This window comes from Cygnus olor, chromosome 4 (assembly GCF_009769625.2).
Source record: "Cygnus olor isolate bCygOlo1 chromosome 4, bCygOlo1.pri.v2, whole genome shotgun sequence".
Taxonomy (NCBI): domain Eukaryota; kingdom Metazoa; phylum Chordata; class Aves; order Anseriformes; family Anatidae; genus Cygnus; species Cygnus olor.
Window position 1 is genome coordinate 5,937,059 of NC_049172.1, and position 18,229 is coordinate 5,955,287.

Consider the following 18,229-nt stretch of genomic DNA (forward strand, 5'->3'; position numbering starts at 1 on the left):
CCCAAGGGTATAACAGATATTCAGTGAAGCAGGATATGTGATTCGTTTGTTTTTCCTTCCTCGCATTAATAAATCATGCTTCTCGTGCTTGCAAAGCAAAGGAAGGTCAAGAGAGGGTGGCCTGGGGAGCGGTGGCGAGTGGCCCTGGATGAAGGAGGGACAGGTGAAAACCAGAGCAAAGAGTGGGGTTGCTGAGTTGCTTTCAGGCCAGGTGGATGGCCTCCAGCCCTTGCTCATGTCTCTGTCTCCATGCCAGCCCTTTGCTCTCGCTAGATTTGGAGCCCCAAATCCACCAGCTGTCAGACAAAAGTTCACCTCAAGCTGGCCTGGGGTGTGTGACAGGGTGTCTCTCCCAACACACCTTCTGCTGAAACGACAACCCTCTGCCTTCACCAAAACGCCATTATTTCACAGCAAAGCCCTTCACCGCTTGTGTACGTGCTGCTTTCTGCCCCACATCACAGCCTCCTCCACATCCCGCTGGGGCTGGAGGCCACCAAGAAGCCCTGTTGGTGGTGACGGCAAACCTCCACTCCCTGGCCCCATTTTGGAGTCGTGCTGGGTCTGTGGGACAGCGAGGCACCCTGAGGGCAGTGCGGTGAGCCCTTTGGGATAAACGAGAATTATAAATGATAATTATAAAACTCCGTGAGCCTTCCCTCCCCGCCATGTTGTGCAGCTGGCGGTTAAAACGTGATTACGCCCTAAACACCCCGTTAACAACCTAGTCAACGCCGTAGCTCTGCCCTTCCCCGATTCTTATCTGCGCAAAGGGGACAAAAAAAGAGAAATAAAGCCCTTCCCGCGGGATTTACACCGCCACACCCGGTCTCTCCTCAGCGGGCCGCGGGGCGCCGGGGCGGGGCGGGCGGCGGCGGCAGGGGGCGGCGGCAGGGGGCGCTGCGGCCCCGCCGTTGCGGCGGCGTTGGCGCGGGGGCGGTGGGAGCCGTGATGCTAATTGGAGCCGACACGCGGCTCCTCCATCATCCTCCGGCAGCCGCCGCCGGCTCGCAGTGCCTGGGAGGCCGCCGCCGGGGAAGGTGTTGCCGCCGGGAGGCCGCCCCCCCGCCTGGGGCGAGGCCCTGGAGCCGCGCCGTGCTGTGCCGCGCTGTGCAGTGCTGGCCCGGCGGCCATGTTGTCCCCCAGCGGGCGGCCGTGGCGGAGGCCGCGCGCCCCAGGGGCGTGACGAAGCAGAAAGCTGCGGGGAGAACAGCCGCAGCTCTCGCTGTGTAATAATTAAGCTTAAAAGTCCCGCCCGCCACCCGCTTTTTTAAATAAAATTTAAATCCCGGGTGTTGTGTGTGCAAATACTGGCACGGTTCACGTAAATACTAAAGATCGGGGAGGTGCCAGCCCCGCGGACAAACGCCGGCCATGCCTGTGCCCTGCTGAGGTGAAGGAGAAGCACCTCGCCACAGCCGCCCCCCTGTCCCCAAACCGGGACAATGGCACCCTGTGGAGCCCGGTGGCACCGAGTGGTGTCCGGGTCTCTGCCCCAGGGGTTGGAAGTATGGCTGGTTTTCCTTGGGGAGATGCTGGCGGCCCAGCTGGTGGGGGTGGGAGTAGTCCATAAGGCTGGCCCCTACCCTGCTTGGCAGCTTTACACCTGAAGCTTTTTTGAAGGCAGTATTTAACCAGATAGACTTCTTTCAGCTGGGTAGTAGTTGAGGGGGAAAGTACCAAGTAACTGGGTGATGCCTCAAGGTTGTGTCTGTCTAGATACCAGTACTTCTGGAAATAATATATTAACACCTTTTCAGGTTGTGTCAGAGCTCCTTGATGTAGAGAAGGAGTTGGAGCATTCAGCAAGGCCACTTGTCAGTAGGAGAAGCTGCTAAGTGCCCACTCATCCCTCCTATCACACCCCTCCAGTGGCCTATGAGGTAGTTTTTGCTCTGTGCATGTTCTGAGGGAAGGTTTGTGGTGATTTTGGTCCTGGGCTGTGCAGGACCCCAAGGCCTTGCAGAATTTACGTATAACGTGTGTGTTTGGAAGGGCAGGACAGAGGTTATCAGGGGCTACTGGTTCTGGGTCCTTCTGTTCACCGCTGGCATTAGCAGATGAGCCCTGTCTGTCTCTTTATTCATATAGAGACTTATGTTTTCCTAGGCACAGGATAAAAAACTAGGCTTGCAAGGGACTGCTTGCTTTTACAGGTTTGCCGGAATTGGGAATTCGAATTGATCAATTTCAGTCTTAAAGGTTTGGACTCTGAGGTTATTCCCACCCTCATTTTAAACAGGTATAAATCCAGAGTTAACTCCACTGAAGGAAGAGTTATGTGGCACAAAGCCACTGTGCATGTCTGTGAGCAGGTACAACTGACAGAAATAAAAATAACGAAGTAGTGGTGAATAAGCCGGGTACCTTACTTTCAGCCATAATAAGCAGGGTATCTGAGAAGCAGATGTTCTCCGTCTTGCAAGTGCTAGTCTCTAGCTGAACATGGCTGAGAAGGCAGTGAGGTCCCCTGAACCCCTGTGAGGCGTGAATGTATATACAGGTTTTAATGATGTCTTAGAGGCAGTGTCTCCGCAATCTGATCACTACATACAGAATTACAGTATTAGATACACTGCCAGACGAGTGATAGGCATGAATTGGCTTTACAGAGATCGGCCATTACATGTCTCCTTGTGTCTACCATAAGCTATTAATCAAAGTTAATGGATGTACTCTTCTGCAGCTTTGTTCTCTCAGGGCAGATTTATAACCCCAGGTTGGTCCCATAAGCACGGGTGCCATACATTACACCTCCTGATGATGTCTAGTGCTGGAGTGCAACATGTAAAGGGCTCCTTTACAACTGATGGTGGAGTAATTTTTGACAGGACTGGGCAGCTCTACTGCCCAGGGAATGGTTGTGCATTAGCGGGATGACAAAGGCTAGGTTTCTCCTGCCCTTTCGCTTTAACACGCTCCCTGATACCAGAGAATAGCTGTGTGCTGGACTGGGACAATACTTCTCTGACCAAATGAGCCCAAAACAAGCATGAGGAGAAACTCTTCACCCAGTCGCTGCTCCTCTGTTGTTACTGCTTGGACTTCAGGTAAGCCTGACCTCTAAGAATATTTCATTGTCAAATACTTCTGTTTTTCTTCTTCCTACGGCCACCTAGAAAAGACTGCTCATCTTATGCATTAAAGAGGTTTGCTGTACAGGAATTTCTTAGTGTTTTCTTTATTTAAATAGCCTTTTTTGTTTCTTTGCATTGATTTCTTCTCTGGTATCGTGCAGTCACCTAGAATGGAAGGCAAGGATGTATCTATTTATCTTTGCTGTTACACTGTCAAAGAATATCCACCATTCCCCAACAAGAATTTTATTTATTTTTTGTGTGTGTTTACTTTTGGATCTTCACTTGCACTCCCAGCCTCTGCACATTTTAATGCCTTCTTAGATATTCTCTTTTCAAAATCCATCAAGTTTTTGCTTCCTCCCCCCCACAAGCTCCCGCCTTTACCTTCTGGAGTTCTTTTTGAATTTCTTCTTTTTCATTCTGTGGCTGTTTGAAGTCCTGGTTCTGCTTTGTCACTGTGTCTCCCAGCATCTTCATGTTGGCTGTCAGGTTCCTCTTCACAGATTCACTTTTTAGCCATTTCCTCCAATGCAAACATTGCCCAGACAAAGCTGCTGGTAAACTTTGAATGGGCTTGCTATCTCTTCTAGTTGTGCTTCAGGGGTGTTTAGTTTGCCCATTGCCTTTTCAGTTTGGAGCTGAGAATTACCTGGAGTAGGTCACTGCAGTGTGACAGGTTTTTGTTCTTTTTAATGTTCATGTTTTTTATTTTGTTTTTGTTTGTTTATTTTTTATTATTATTTTTTTACGTCTCTTTGCAAATACTGTATAAGTTGAGTGTCATTCTGGGAACAGCACATCTTCTGTAGTGTTGCTCCTCAGGGGTATGGGCTCATACACCTCAAACACCTGCAAGTTCTGCACAGATTTTGTATTCAGTAACTTTGTCTTTAATAATCTGTCCCTTAAAGCCTTGGTTGTCTAAGGAAGGTCTATGAAGATGGGTTAATAAACAACAGCTTGCATCATTGCTGTGGTCCACGGAAGCAAACTCTTTTGTGGATAGTAGTTAGTGGTATAGAGCATAGATACTGGCCAGTGCCTTGTTCTGCATGTAACAAAGGTCTGGAGGTAGGTTCTGCAGGAGCCAGTTGCGCTGTAGAAGCTCCTGAATCCAATTTTGCTTGTTGTGTGGAAATAAAGGAGCCAAGTACAAACCCAGACAGTCCTGATAGAGTTGTATGAAACTGATAATCGCTAGGTTTCCAGGTGTGCCCGTTGCCAGTCGTACCATTTAAGTAACGTGCTACACCAGGCTTGCAGGAGTGTGCTGGTAGCATCTCGTGGACTTTACTGCCAACAGTGGAAATCCGTCTGTACCTTTCATTTCACATGGACACAGCAGCAGGACCAAAACACAAATCAACTTCTGAGTGAGGAACTGTGGCTGTGGTTTTACTCACAGGAGAACAAAATAAAGCAATGGGGTCAGTGCCTACAGTGAGTAAGTGAGGCTACTAGTCTGCCCTTCCGAGGATAGCGTTTGGGTCTCTTCTACCTTTGTGGAAGAGTCAGAAAAAAAAATCCTCAATCACATTTTTTGATCCATAGTGACTGAGTAAATGAGTTTTCTAACTTGAAAACTTGTCTCTTTCTTTTTAGGCAAAAGTCTGGTTACTGGATTTCTATACTTCCAGTTCTTCCTAGAGGTGGACCTAGGTGGGCAAAGTGTTATGAAGTGGTAGATTTGATGAAGAAAACAAACTTTTCAAGGAGACCTGATCTGTTTTGGTGTGACATGAAATTTGGTGAAGGCTTATTGCAAGACAAAAAAAAATCACAGAAAAGGAGAAAAGGTTTAAAAAATGATTTAATTTTGTGTGGCCTTTTTTTTTTTTCTTTTCAGGTCAAAAATAGAGAGTAGAAGATTTAATACATTAAAGGCAAACATTTCCCTCCCCCCCCCTTTTTTTTTCCTTAGCCATAATTTCCACCCCCCTTAGCTTTTATTTCAAGTAGATTCAACTGAAATTTTTTCTACCCATGATTGTTTTTTGTTTGGCCGTTGAACCAGATAATCCAATATTTGCACAGCTCTCCCTGGAGCTGCACAAAGAGGTAATGCTGTCATTATGATAGGTAGACCTCAGGAGATAGCGTGGAAACACAGGGTCTCCTAGCAGAAGCTCCCTGGCCTTTAAATGTTCACTCTCAGATCTTCAGGATTTCCCTGCAGATCTCTGGGCTATGTTATATTAGAGGGGTTGAAGTGTTGAGGGGGCTACACTTTCCCGAAGGAAGCCAGAGGAAAAATGCTATTCAGCACCAGGGCATGGAGTTCTTGGACTGTTCATGAGTATTTTTCCCCTAGGGAAAGATAAGGTTTCTAGTGCTAAATGGCAGGATTTATTCCTATATATGTTTGAGATTTATTTTCTTTGTGTTTTGTTATTGTTCTGAAAACAAGGTTATTTATATACATATATACCTCTTGTCACTGGTTCTTTTGTAGGTCAATGTACCTCGTTCTGTTTGTACAAAAATATTTGTTCTTAATTAAACTCACCTTTTCCTGTTTGCACCAAAACATCATGGGCTCATGGAAATTGCCTGACCCGTGAAACTGTCTGCTTGGACAGATGGCTTTTTCATGTCTATCCATTTGCATGTGGAAATTCAAAGTCTTACTTCTCTGTCTTAGGAAGGTAGTTGTATAAATTGTCGAAGCAAATGCCCACTGTTACATGCAGCTATATAAGTAGGTTTTGTGCTTGTGAAATTTGTTTGCACAAATACTCTAAGTCACCAAATTCTCCACCCAAACCTGCCACAGTTGCTCAGATCTTCCAACAATTACAGTCTAATTAGACCTGGCATTCAAAGTTGCCTCCAGCATTTGAAACAAAAGTAATTTAGTCGTAATAAAAGTGGTAGATTGACAGCTTTAGAGGCTGAACTCAGTTCATCTGCAAAACATACTCAAGGTGGGAAAGAGCTACAAGAATAGCCGCGGTGACTGTCTGAAGGGCTTGACCCCTGCCTTGAAGTGACAGCCTCCAAGGGATGAACATATGGGTAATTTTCTACAGGTCCCTCTACTGTCACTGCCAAGAGTGCTGCTAATTACTGACAATAATTAGTATATTGTCTGTAGTATGAATACTTTTCCACTAGGAAAAACACCTGATTCATTGTACAGCAACCATCAAATGCCCATCGTGTAGTGACAGCGTTTAGTAAGTTAAGAATTATTCTGAATTTGAACCACAGCTGGTGAGGTGAAAGGCTTTATCCTATTACCAGTCCCCAGAATCATTCTAGTCTACGGCGTGTGAGGCACAGGGCTGTGATTACCAATTCATTTCATAAAGGCCAACCATTTAAAATTCTCTCAAACTAGCAGCTGCTTGAGGAATGAAAAAGCACTTGGGTCTGGACAAATATTTTTTTCTTCTTCTGGGTTAATTTAAAAAGAAAAACAACAATTCTTTCCCCTGACAAATGAGACTTTCAATCAGCATTGAGCTATCGCTGCAGAAGGATAACCTGTCTTTGCTTACTTGACATATGGGATCCTTCCACTTCCAGAGGTGGAAGTCATGGTTAGACTGAAGAGCACTTGACAAAATAAGTCGCTTCATGTTACCAATCCATAAGAGGAATCATTTGGGTTTAATGGGGAGAAAAGAATAGGCAATCCACCCACTTTAGTTTTTTTGTGGTGCTGTTGAATTCTTTTATTGCTGTTGCTTATAACCACAGACAGAGGCAAGAAAGATTTATCTCGCTTTCCCCTCTCTTCCCTCTCCTTCAGTGCATTGGTTTCTATGCTCTAAAGTACTCATTTATGATGTAGGAGGGACCACGAGTGACTTCTGAAATCTGACAGGTTTCCAGATGCTGAGTTAGAATGCTCCTCATTGCAGGAGGCATACCGTAGTTCAGTAGGCAGCAGGATTACAGGAGGTATATTTACCTTCAAGAATACTCATTTTCCCTATCTAATTATCTCTTCATCTGCTGAGTCAGGAGGAAAATCAAAATCATCTTCTGGTTTAGATTGTGTTTTCTCAGGACTGACACAAGAATTCTGGGTGACATTCTCAAAAGCATTCAATTTAGTCGATCAAGAGACTGTGGCTTTTAGGAGCATCTGTTCATCGGACGTCTTAGGGACATGAGAAAACAGTACCAATGGTTTGGAATAGGTAGAAGATTGCTGCCTTTATTGCCATCAGTATAGGGTAAGATCGCCATTTATGATTTCAGATCAGGCTTTGAAAATGATGATTTCGTACATTCTAACTGCAAACCAAGTTGTCGATGAGACGTGTTTCAAAAGAGTAAGAGTTTGCACTAATATTTCCACTATACTTTTTTTATTTGTCTCTCTGCAATATATTTTCCTGACAACCACAAACTACTGCAGAGGAGGAAGAAGGTGGTTTGTGTGTGTGTGTGTGTGTGTAAGGCATTTCATTTATGCTCAGGGCAGCTGGGGTTGTTTTCTTCTTTTCTACAACATTGCAGGGTGATGTTCAAATTCCTATTCCCCATTTGAAAATTGGGTATAAGCAAGAGGCTTTTCTGCCTGCTTCGTCAGTCTATTCCGCGCAATCTACAAGCAGTTTCAGACAGAGGCTTTCTCTCCTTCCAGAACTATGAACGCTCCCAGTATGCACGCTTTAATGATCTAGAAATACCGTGCTATCACACTCACTGGCCGCTTCTGATGTGGACCAATTGCACTGTACCCGCAGAGACATGCGCTGCGTGTCCTTTTCTCATCTGGCTCTGTTCCCTCAGCCCTACTTGAGAAAAGCAGACTTTTCTCGATACAGCCCTGTCTGTGAACAACCACGACAGCCAGTAGCTTGTCTCCTCATCTCCGACTGTATGCAGCTCTATCAGCAGTTTGGCCCAGCATCTAATACAGCGCAGCCTGAATCTCACCAAAACACAAACCCTATGTGTAAGATAACAGCACAGGTGGAAGCCTTTCGGTTAGTAGCTGGTTTGTAGAATAGTTTGGGATCATTCAGGTTGATAAATGCTGCGTGAGGTTAAAGCACTGTTGTGCCTCATGCTCGCATAAACTCACGTTTCTCGGCTTTGCTGTGCAGGTTAAGTCATAGCAGATCTGTCTGGAGCACCCATTGAGGCTAAGCAGTGGTGTGTCTTCCACTTCATTGTTTGATATCAGATGTTTTATTAGGGAATTAAAATAAAACTTGACCTAGACAAGGCAGGCCTCCCTGCTGTTTTTAGAATGTTATGCCATATTCCATGCCCGTATTTCACAGGCCGGTGTGTAGTTAATGATGTGTGTCCTTCCTTACCTTGCTAATTGATGCACAAGCTTTGGGAGGTATGTATCATTATCTAATGTAATCATGCAGAAACGTAAAAACCGGAAAAGGGAGGAAAAGGGGAAAAAAAAAAAAAAGCCCACATTCCTTGATGTCTTAGCACAGTAGAAGCGTGTGGGGGTTGCCCCAGCAAGTTCAGAGCTGGAATGCCTCACGCTATTGCCGGGCTCCTCAGGCTTTGAACAGCCCGTGGCTCCAAACGCCTCCGTGATCCTGTTTAGAGAAGTCATTTTAAATGTGTCTGCTCCTTCTGCTGCCCCTTGCCCTGGCACCTGGCAAGAGGGCAGAGGAGCCTCTCCCTCCATTTTCTGCTCACTGATCTCCATCTCGCCGTCGTTCACTTTCAGCTTGGGAGGCAGGTGTTCTGGAGGCCGTAGGCTCCTTTAATCCCTATTAAGAACAGCAGATCACAGTGGCCCCTCTGGCCTTGTTCCCTATGACTATGAAACTAGCTTTAGCTGCACAGAGATTTAATCTTTCTAGTGGAAATGTAGTGTTGGTCAAAGGTCTGTGCTGCATCTTTTAGGACAGTTTCTTAGCTCTGTGAAGTTAATCATGAGGCAGCGGCCGCTCCGAGTCGCAGATTTTGGCAGAAGGCTTCTGCAACAGATACACCTTCTTGCAGCTCTCCTCTTTCGCGGGGAGAGATCCCACAGAGGAAAGCCCCAAACTCTGCCAGAGGCAGGGAGCGGGCCTCTTGCAGGCTCCTGTTCTCACCACCACCCGTTTGGTGACCGGAGGGAGAGAACGAGTGGCCCTGGGGTGCGTTACGAGCTGCGTGGGGATGACAAGCAGCTCTGCGTCTCTGTTATCTTTAAACCCTAAACCTGTGCAGCCTGTCAGCTGCCCCAGGTCCTCGCTGGGAGCGTAGACAGGGACAAGCCGAGGGGTCTCAGCTATGGACCGGTCGCTCCTTCAGCTGTTTCCCCCCCCAGGATTTGTGCCTCCATCTTCAGTTAATTTAGATCATACCTAAAGTGCGTCCACAACTACGTTTAAGCAAAAGTGGTTTCCATAGTAACACTGGAGCTTTCCTAAATGCAGTCGATGATGTAAACAACTAAAATGACTGTCACCCCAAATAGTTGTTTATTTCTTCGGTGTAGTTTATTGAGTATTTAAATCTGCTGTAGCACACACAACAGATTTACCACTTCTAAGTGTAACTTAGAGGAGTAACACGTTTTTTTCTTATTGCTTCATTTCAGCTGATCTGTTTCCATGTCAACCGCGCACATTGATAAAGAATTGACATTCTGACTGCATGTGGCAGTACAGGGTACAAGGTGGCAGTTGAAATAAATCAATGTTTCTAATGATGCTGATGCTAAAACTGTGCCAAAATCCTGGGATTCCCATGCACAGTAGCCAGAGACTGCTTCTTCAGTCTGCAGAGAGCTAGGCAGGAATTCTCAAGGGAACAGAGTTTCTTTGCAAGGTTTTCAAGCCTCCTTGCTTACAGATGCAGAAGTACAGGGAAAGCAAACTCACTCTGTCTTTTTTTTTTGCACTCACACACAGAAAAACGCACCTAGCACTGTGTGTTTGTGTGCACATGTGTGTTTGGTTTGGCTCATCCACTTCTAATCTAGGTGAGGTCTAGAAATGCATAAAGCATGCATTAGAAAATAGATCTCAATTCTTGGACTAAAAACCTGTTTTGAGTCAAGTTTCTGGTAAAAAAAAAAAAAAAAGTGGAGCAGGAGGGCTTAATTACAACCTCCCCCACAGTTTCCTTGTAGTGAATAAATGTATATTGAAATTGCTGAGGGACAAGAAGCATGGAGGCCCAGAAGGGCAATTTTTATACTCAGGGGCCTGTTCAACAAAGACCTGCACTTCAAATCGTGTACTAGGGGGATGAAAGTGGACTGCTTTTCTCTGTCTGTGTGAGCAGCATGTAGATTCACAATTGCCACAGTTGAAGTGTCATTGCTGTGTTTGTTTTGCTTTCTGTTAGTGCCTGGAGGGGCTAAGATCAGTGCCCACTGTATTAAACACCCCGTTTATACGCCATAGGAGAGATGGATGCAATCCACAGGAAGTCCCAGACTAAGCAGACAGCAAACAGGGAGAGAAAGGAGAGAAAATATTACCCCCATTTTGCGGGGACAGGGAGGGATTGAAAGGAGTTTTCAAAGCTGGAGATAGGAGGAGTGGCTTCCAGGAGACGCGGGTTCCCTACCTGCAGTCTGGGTGCCTGAAAATACCTCATCTGCTGTTTGCTCAGGGCCATGCTGGAGTTTTGTGGCAGGGGTGGAAATCCAGCTAGGTGCTCCTGAATTGAAATGCGCTCATTTCCAAGGGAGAGCATACTCTGGGAACACATTTCTGTGGAGGCATTCAGCTGTGTGGAGGCACTCTGTCTGGTTTGGAGTAGGTTTGAATTTGCAATTTCCATTGGTTTTGGGGACTGTACTAACCTCCTGTTGTTATAGGCATCCTAATGACATACCTAGTGATCTTAGTTGGTGTGGGTTCTCTTGGTAGCCAAAGGAAAGAAGCAGTGTCCAAGCAACGGTTCAGGTCACCTTCATCAGGTGTCTAGCACTGCCTACTGCTGCACGGTGAATGTATAAATTCACCTGTTACGTCTTTCATGTCATGGGAGCATACCATTTCGGTGTTTTTGTCAGGCCCACAAACTATGTCTAGTGAGGTTTCTATTTTTAAATTAATTTCTAAGATACTGTTCTAGAGAAAAAAAGTAAAAAAAGCACTGGTAAGGGTAGTGTGATTCCTGGTACCACTGAGGTGTACCAAAATGTGGTCAGTTTTTGCCCTCATGCATGCACAAAAGAGCAAACTCCAAACCCCAAATGTAGTCATTTAGGTAATGGAGAACGGAGATGAATATAGTAAAACCCCCACATGTACTAATGCTAACGATCATTTTATTTCCAGATTGCATCCTTTGGAGGATCTCTGAGAGCTTCAGAAGGACTAAAGAATTATGCCTCGCAGCAGCCCATAAGGTGGTAAGTAGTATTACTGTATTTTGTAAATGTGCAAGAATTGTGGGATATTGATAAACAGAGAAATTGCCAAATCAGTCAAGGCAGCGGCAAATAACTTTTCCCTGTAGAAAAATATCACTCTTTCAAATACAAGACAGGTACAATGTTGATGTGTTTCAGCACACAAGCCATTGCCGAATGACTTTAATTTGATTGCCCATGAGTGAGACTCTCTTAGGGCGCATTCTGTGATTGTCACCGAGGTGGTATAACATGAAGAATAGATTGCAGCTGAGAGGGGATTTGTAATCTGTTTGTTGGTCTTGAATATTGGCTGTAGCTGACAGTAGAACAGCAGCTGGTTAGATGGGTCCACACAATAATGAGGGCTAAGAAGATCTAGCACTCTCTGTTGAACTGCTCTTGGCCTTCCTTATCATATTACTTCATCTCCTAGCTGCAGGGATTGGCAATCTTTCAAGGAGGTATGCACAGTGCTGTTTTTCCCTCTTGCATTAGAGGTAGGAAAGCAACAGAGGCTGTAAGTGCTGCTTCTATGAGGCCTGGCTGACTGGGGGGGTCCGGTCCTGTGTGGGGTAACACCCAGCACCTGCTTTGGAAGGAGGGAGGACCACGCAGGCATCCCTCCTAGCATCGCAGCCTCCAGTACCTGGCTGTGCCCTAGGTGGGGTCTCTCAATGGAAATCCTTTACCCCAGCCTTGTGGCTTTCAGCTGTCAAGCCGTGTTTCGGTACCGATAGCCATCATTCTGTGGAGATGTGACTAGCCATATGGTAGTGCTGCTTCTAGCACTATTTGGTTAGCTAACTTTAATTAACGGGCAATTATAATAACCAGAGAGACAAATACAATAACCTACTGTCATGCTTCATCATAAATGATGGCTGTTGTAGCCACGCTGATATTATTTGACTTAATATGAAGAAGATGCTTGACATACACCACAGAGAATGAGATGAACGTGATGCATAAGACAAACTGGGTGTTAACATGTGGTCTTTGATGTTCAAAAGCTCTAGAAACCTGTCCATAATCAGTAGCAGCAGAGCTCTGAAGAATGAAAGGGCAGTCACAACCATTTATATACAAACTAATGCAAACCAGAAGAAATAACCAACCAGATAGCAGCTGAAGAAAGCTGAGACTTAGTCCCAGAAGCTCTGTACTAAAGGCCTGGACCTTAGCAGGAGTAGTAGACAAGATCCATTCCTAAGACACAACTAAGAAATCTTTGTGCAAAACAAAAGAAATATGTAAGTGATAGATGTCTAGTGATGTTTGGCTATAATTGCATGCAGTGTGACTACCGTGAAAATGTTAACCAAAGTCTTTCCACATCGGAAACCAAACCTTGCTCTTACAACCTAGGATTTCTTCTGAGCTTCGCTGAGGTGCAGTTTTGGAGCCAGAAAACTATATATAGAATTATAGAAAACTATAATTCTAATAATTGAACTTGCCCTTTTTTCACCAGTGTTGTCTGACACCAGAAGGGGGAGGATGAAAGAAACCAATTACTTTACAACTGTTTATGTAAAAAGCATGGTGTGGGAAAAGTATTTTTTTTTTTTTTAATAAATCAAGTATATTACACTGTAGTCTTCTGCCATTCTAAAATATAAGAAAGCAAGAATTTGTCAGTGGCAAAATAAAAATACTATCTTGTGGGATTGTAATAGAATTGTAAAACAGATTCCCCTGCCTTTGGGATGAGGTAGTGAAAATGCAGGGTGTTGCTCACAGTTCTGCTTGGTTTCATTCAGAGTCTCTGTTGCCTTTTGTTGTCAATGGGGTGCAACTCCCACGGAGTGAAACATTGCTGATAGCGTGGGCTAAGTCAGTGCCTTAAAACAGCTGTATGCTGCATTAGGCAGCACCTCAGTGATTTGTAGGACTAATGAAATTGTACACTAACAACAGTGAACTGCGGCCAGTTTAAGGATCAGGACCAAAGGTTGCTTTTCAGGTAAGAAAAAGGGGAGGTTGAAAATACACAGACGAGCAAGAATACAGTGTTGTGAGCACTGATTCTTCTCCTTCTGCTGTTACTTTGCAACTAAGGTTGCAACCTGAAACATAATTAACTAAAATACTGTTTTGAGCTTAAACTTCAAAGAGGCTCAGTTCTACTGATGAGGGTTGGGTAGGGCACGTGGGAAGAGCTTACTAAAATCTAGTGGGGCTTTCTGCTGGGGTGGACATTACTGAGCAGTCATTTTGCGACTGTTTGGAGGGACAGGCATGCCCTTCCTTTTCTGTCCGTGCTGGTGAAGATGGGGATGCAGGGACAGATTTCCCTGTCCCTGTACAGGAACCTGGTACCAAAGAGCACGCTGCAATGATTCAGTGTTGGTGGGTTTCTGGCCAAAAGCTGATTTGATTGAAAGAGCATGCAGTGACACATGCAATACTTTCTTCCTATGCTGCCCTGGCTGTGCCAGGTACGGTCCAGTTCTTTTTCTACTTCACAGCAGAGGTGCAACATAGCAAGTAACTGTCTGCTTGCTCCATTCACTCCCCATACCTGTGAGGGGAAGAGCTGCTCTTGCCACAGGAAGAACAGCTGTGGGTCTCAGCAATGACTGGCAAGTGCATATCACAGCAAAAGAGAGTTTTTAGGGTGTCAAAAACATCTCACCTTGGCTTTGTGTCTGGATGTTGAAATGCTGAGCCAGCGTCCCAATGCACTTCGTTATTCTGGAAGAAAGCTACTCCGATTACGCCTCAGGTTCCTGCAAGGATCGCTGGGGCCGGAGACTGGCCTATAATTGCAGCTGTCAGCTCACAGTTAAATGGAGAGATGTAAAATACCTCCTTGCACATCATTTATTAACATTTAAAACCCATCAGGGGACATATAAAACGTTTCTCTTTTTGTAACATTTATAAACTACTGAGAAGCACAGACACATTCCCCTATATTAATTACTCTAATTTAGGCAATGTCCGTGGAGGGCCCACCAGCTATGATTCCCCCCACAATCCTTTTATTTCTAGTCATTGCAGTTCCCCTGAGCCCATTCCAGCTGCAGATTCTCCTGGCATGAAGCAGAGTAATGCTGGAGAGTGAATGTATTTCCAGACCTCGCATACATGAGGGAGTTGCGCTAAGATGGCTGGTAAACCTGCCGAGTTAAACCAATGCAGAATGTGATGTGGACAGTCTTATTTCATGCAGTCGCTTCTTTTAGATGTAGATTAGTTGTGAAATCAAGAAAAACCCCATTTAACATCCTCAAATAAAGATGTATGAAGGCATTTGCATCAGCTTAACTTGAATTGTTTCAGTCAGATTTAAATGAAAGCAGTGAAACTTTCTTGTACTGAGACGACCTCAGTAAATACAAATTTGTCTCCTTCAGGAGGGGTTTGCAGCTCTTCTGCAACCTTCTCTTTGCAATTTAGTCACCTATGCCAGGAGCCAGTGGGAATTATAAACTCTGCCGGATCAGTGTAAATCAAGGGAGGGACATTTAGTGGTCTAGGAAGGAACATGAAAGAAGGCAGCTTCACTTGTCTCGCTCCGTGAATGTGATCACAGCATCTCCTTTGATCCTCTTCAGGCCTGCTGCTGTAAATGGATTGGGGCTGTCACAGATCCTCAGTGCCTTGCTGTTGCTGTCAGAGTATCCCACGGGGCTGGGATGTGTGGGGTAGTCCAAGTGATGCGTCTGACTGGTGTAGGGTCACCCTGCCTCGTCTTCAGAGGCAAATTCTCTGGAGCATTCACTCCCCTTTGCCAGGCCTTGGGATCGGCACCCACGTGTTAGAGCAAGAAAATGGGCAGTTACCTATTGGTTACCCCTTGGGTTATTTCAGCCAGCTGTTAAAATAGCTGATAAAAAGAAAGAAATGTGGCTGCTTGCAGTTCGTGAAACACTTGCAGTAGACATGTTTTCCTGCAGTGGTGTGGCATTTGGAGAATAAAATGAATATGTTACACCGAACATCATCCTGAGCTTCCCCCGTAATATAATTTGAAGAGTATTCCCCGGCTGCTTCTGCTGAGCTGTGAGAACTGTTGCTGGAAGCACATAATGTTGTATGTGCTTAATTTTAAATGACTACACCATGGAGAAGTCTCTGTGTGTTATAGAATTGCCATGGTTTTGAGTGAATGGATCTATGGTTTTCTTCATCAGAGGTGAAGCCAGATAACTGCTGCTTGCCACTTTCCTGGTATACACTTGCTGTGTCACCTGTGAATGTTTTAGTGAGTGTCCTGCATCGGTGATGGAAAAGCACCAAGAAATGTCTGGAGTGGCAGTGGCAGGGCTCTTGTGCAGAGGGTGGCTGATGAGGTTCAGTGCCCAGAGGAGAGTCCTTTGGCAGTGGCATTCTCACCGTAAGCTGTGCCACTGTGCCATATATCATAGGAGGGCTGAAATTTGTTTTTATCAATTCAGGAACAAGATCCTACATCTGTTCCTAATTACAGGTAGGGGTCTCAGAGGAGGTCTGAGTTACAGTGTATGTGGATATTAAAATGCATAGCTCTCATTACTTGAATAGGTAAATAATTTTATTCATCAGCTGTGCAGGGACGTAGGAAGCGTAGCCCAGGAGATGTTAACAATTAACTGCAATCTCGTTTGCATTACCAGCTATCAATATCTTCAGCTCTTCTGCACAGTAGTTTAATATTGACTATGTAAACCTTTTGAAAACGAGGTTAACTTTTTTTTTTTCTGTGTGAAACAAGCATTAAAAATATATTTATATTTTTGTCAGAGTGCATTTACAGCATATTTTTTTCTGTAGTGGGTATGTTTTTGTGGTTCTTTGCTTTCTTTTGGTGGCCAAATGTCTTCTGTAAAATCTGGGCTATCTCAGCTCTTTCCTGGCTTCCATTCAGGTTAGGGTGCTAACCACCTTGCAGGACTGTTTCCCATACCTGAAACAGATTTCCCTGGACCCCAACATTTTAGTTTTGGCAGAGTTGCTGTTGTTGCTCATCCACTGAAGGCAGCGATCTCTGTCCCATGCAGTATACAGATTCTACAGTCCATTAGTGCAAGGATTTGTTCTTATTTTTTAAAGGGTTTGCCTTCACTAAAGAGTTACTCTATTTGCCTGCAAAAAAAAAAAAAAAAAAAAAAAGGTCACATGTAAGAAATGCACTGGAGGACTCCATAACCCATTTTGATATGATATATTGCTATAGATTCAAATACACATAAGAGAGAAAAATAATGAGAAATTGAACTATTTGCAAGCAAATACACTATTATTCAAATTTTTAACTTGAGATCGCTTAAGTGAAGCACATTGCTGCCTTTTACTGAAAATATCTGCATGCTGGGAGAGTACAGGCAAAACCTGAGTTCCTACTACACAGCAGATGCCAAAACAACTCCCTTGTATAGTGGGGCAGTGTATAGTGTATAGACACTAGAGCACAGCTCTTCTCCCTGTAGTACACCTAACTCAAGGGCAGTTAACTCAAGGGTATGCAGCCGCTGGGAAACTCTTACATGCAGTTTGAAATTCCAGCTGCATCCTAGCCAGTGCAGAACACTGCTGCCAGATTGGTTCTGCCCTCTGCTAGTTGTGGTAGCAGAAGTGCTCTGATGGCTGTAGGTACAGGGCCGGGAAAGCCCTCCGAGAACCCCTGCGTGTGCAGCAATGCGAAATACCTGCTGCTGTTCCTTCTGTTGATAAGTGTGTTGAGGAGAGCAGTGCTTACCTGCAAATGGGAACATCAGGAAATCTGGAGATGCCAAAGTAGTGCGTTCAAGTGGAATTCAATACCGAGTAGATTGTTTGACTTACTAGTAAAGTTTGGAAGCAACTACAGCAGTATGGGTGGTAAATAGATGGTGGCATGGATTTATTAGAAGTAAATCATACAAACACACTTAATTTCTTTCTCTGATAGGATAAAAAGCTTAGTGGATAAGGTAAATCCACCAGAATAATGTATCTCAGTTTTGTGAGCATTTTTCTTACAGTTCCATACAACAATCTTATAAAAAAAATTAGAAGCATGGATAAGATGTAGTTTTTATAAAATAGGATGGATTGTAAATCATTTTGAGTGACAGTAAATATATATGCCAAGGTACATCTAAAGTGCTTGTCACATTGGTGCTTATATACATATTAATAACTCAGTTTTGAGACAGGAGAGAGCTGTCTTTCAGGAGTCATTTTTGGTTCCAATGCTACGTTAATGTGCTCTATTTTCATTAATTGCTTTGATGGCAGGATTAAGACTTCATTGATTGTATGTGTGAATGATATTAGTCATGTTGGGACTGCAAATACCATGCAGAGAGTAGTCATTAAAATATAACCTTTTCTAGACGTGTCCCTGCCATACACCCTAGAGCCTCAACCAGGGAGTATGCGCAATCCAGGCCGCTTTGGAATTTCTCTATAAAGCAAAACTCCCTGTGTCCTTCTAGCTGGGGTCAAGAGATTGGCTCTCTATCTACAATTACATTTGAAAAAAAAAACTTGAAAAACTTACATTAAAAGAACATTAAGGTTGTAAAGCCAACCACTGAGTAATTAGGAAATAATAGAATTCAAGTGGCCTGTATAATTTTATTTCAGCTTCCTAATGCATATGTATTATGAAGCAGTCTTTAATTCCAGGAATCCATACTATTTTTAGCTCAGGATTCTCCTTTGGTAGCCCTCTATGCAGGAAGGAATTTCATGCAGACTGAGTTTTGCTTCATACAATTCATGAAAAATTCCTCAGAACTTCATTCCAGGCCAGTTTGCAGCCCGCTGCTTCTATTGATATTCTTGCAAAATTGAGATATGCATGCAGAAATAGAGAAACACTTCAGCATAGTGTTTCAGAAACATGAAGAGGAAGAAACATGCAGTTTTGAAGTGTGCAATGATATAA

The 18,229-nt window shown here is 44.3% G+C and overlaps 1 protein-coding gene across 4 annotated transcripts in view; it reads left to right on the forward strand.

Annotated features, from left to right (window-relative positions):
• Positions 1-1,024: 1,024 nt before the first annotated feature.
• Positions 1,025-18,229, forward strand: part of CXXC4 (CXXC finger protein 4) — a 111,836-nt gene continuing 94,631 nt past the window's right edge. The window contains exons 1-4 of one of the 4 annotated variants that reach the window (XM_040556460.1): positions 1,025-1,393; positions 1,761-1,883; positions 2,933-3,050; positions 11,294-11,367. The gene's annotated coding sequence lies outside the window, so the exon portion shown is untranslated. Of the gene's footprint in view, positions 1,884-1,905; positions 3,051-11,293; positions 11,368-18,229 lie in introns of those variants that run through there. The other 3 variants (XM_040556459.1, XM_040556462.1, XM_040556461.1) reach the window with 3 other exon arrangements.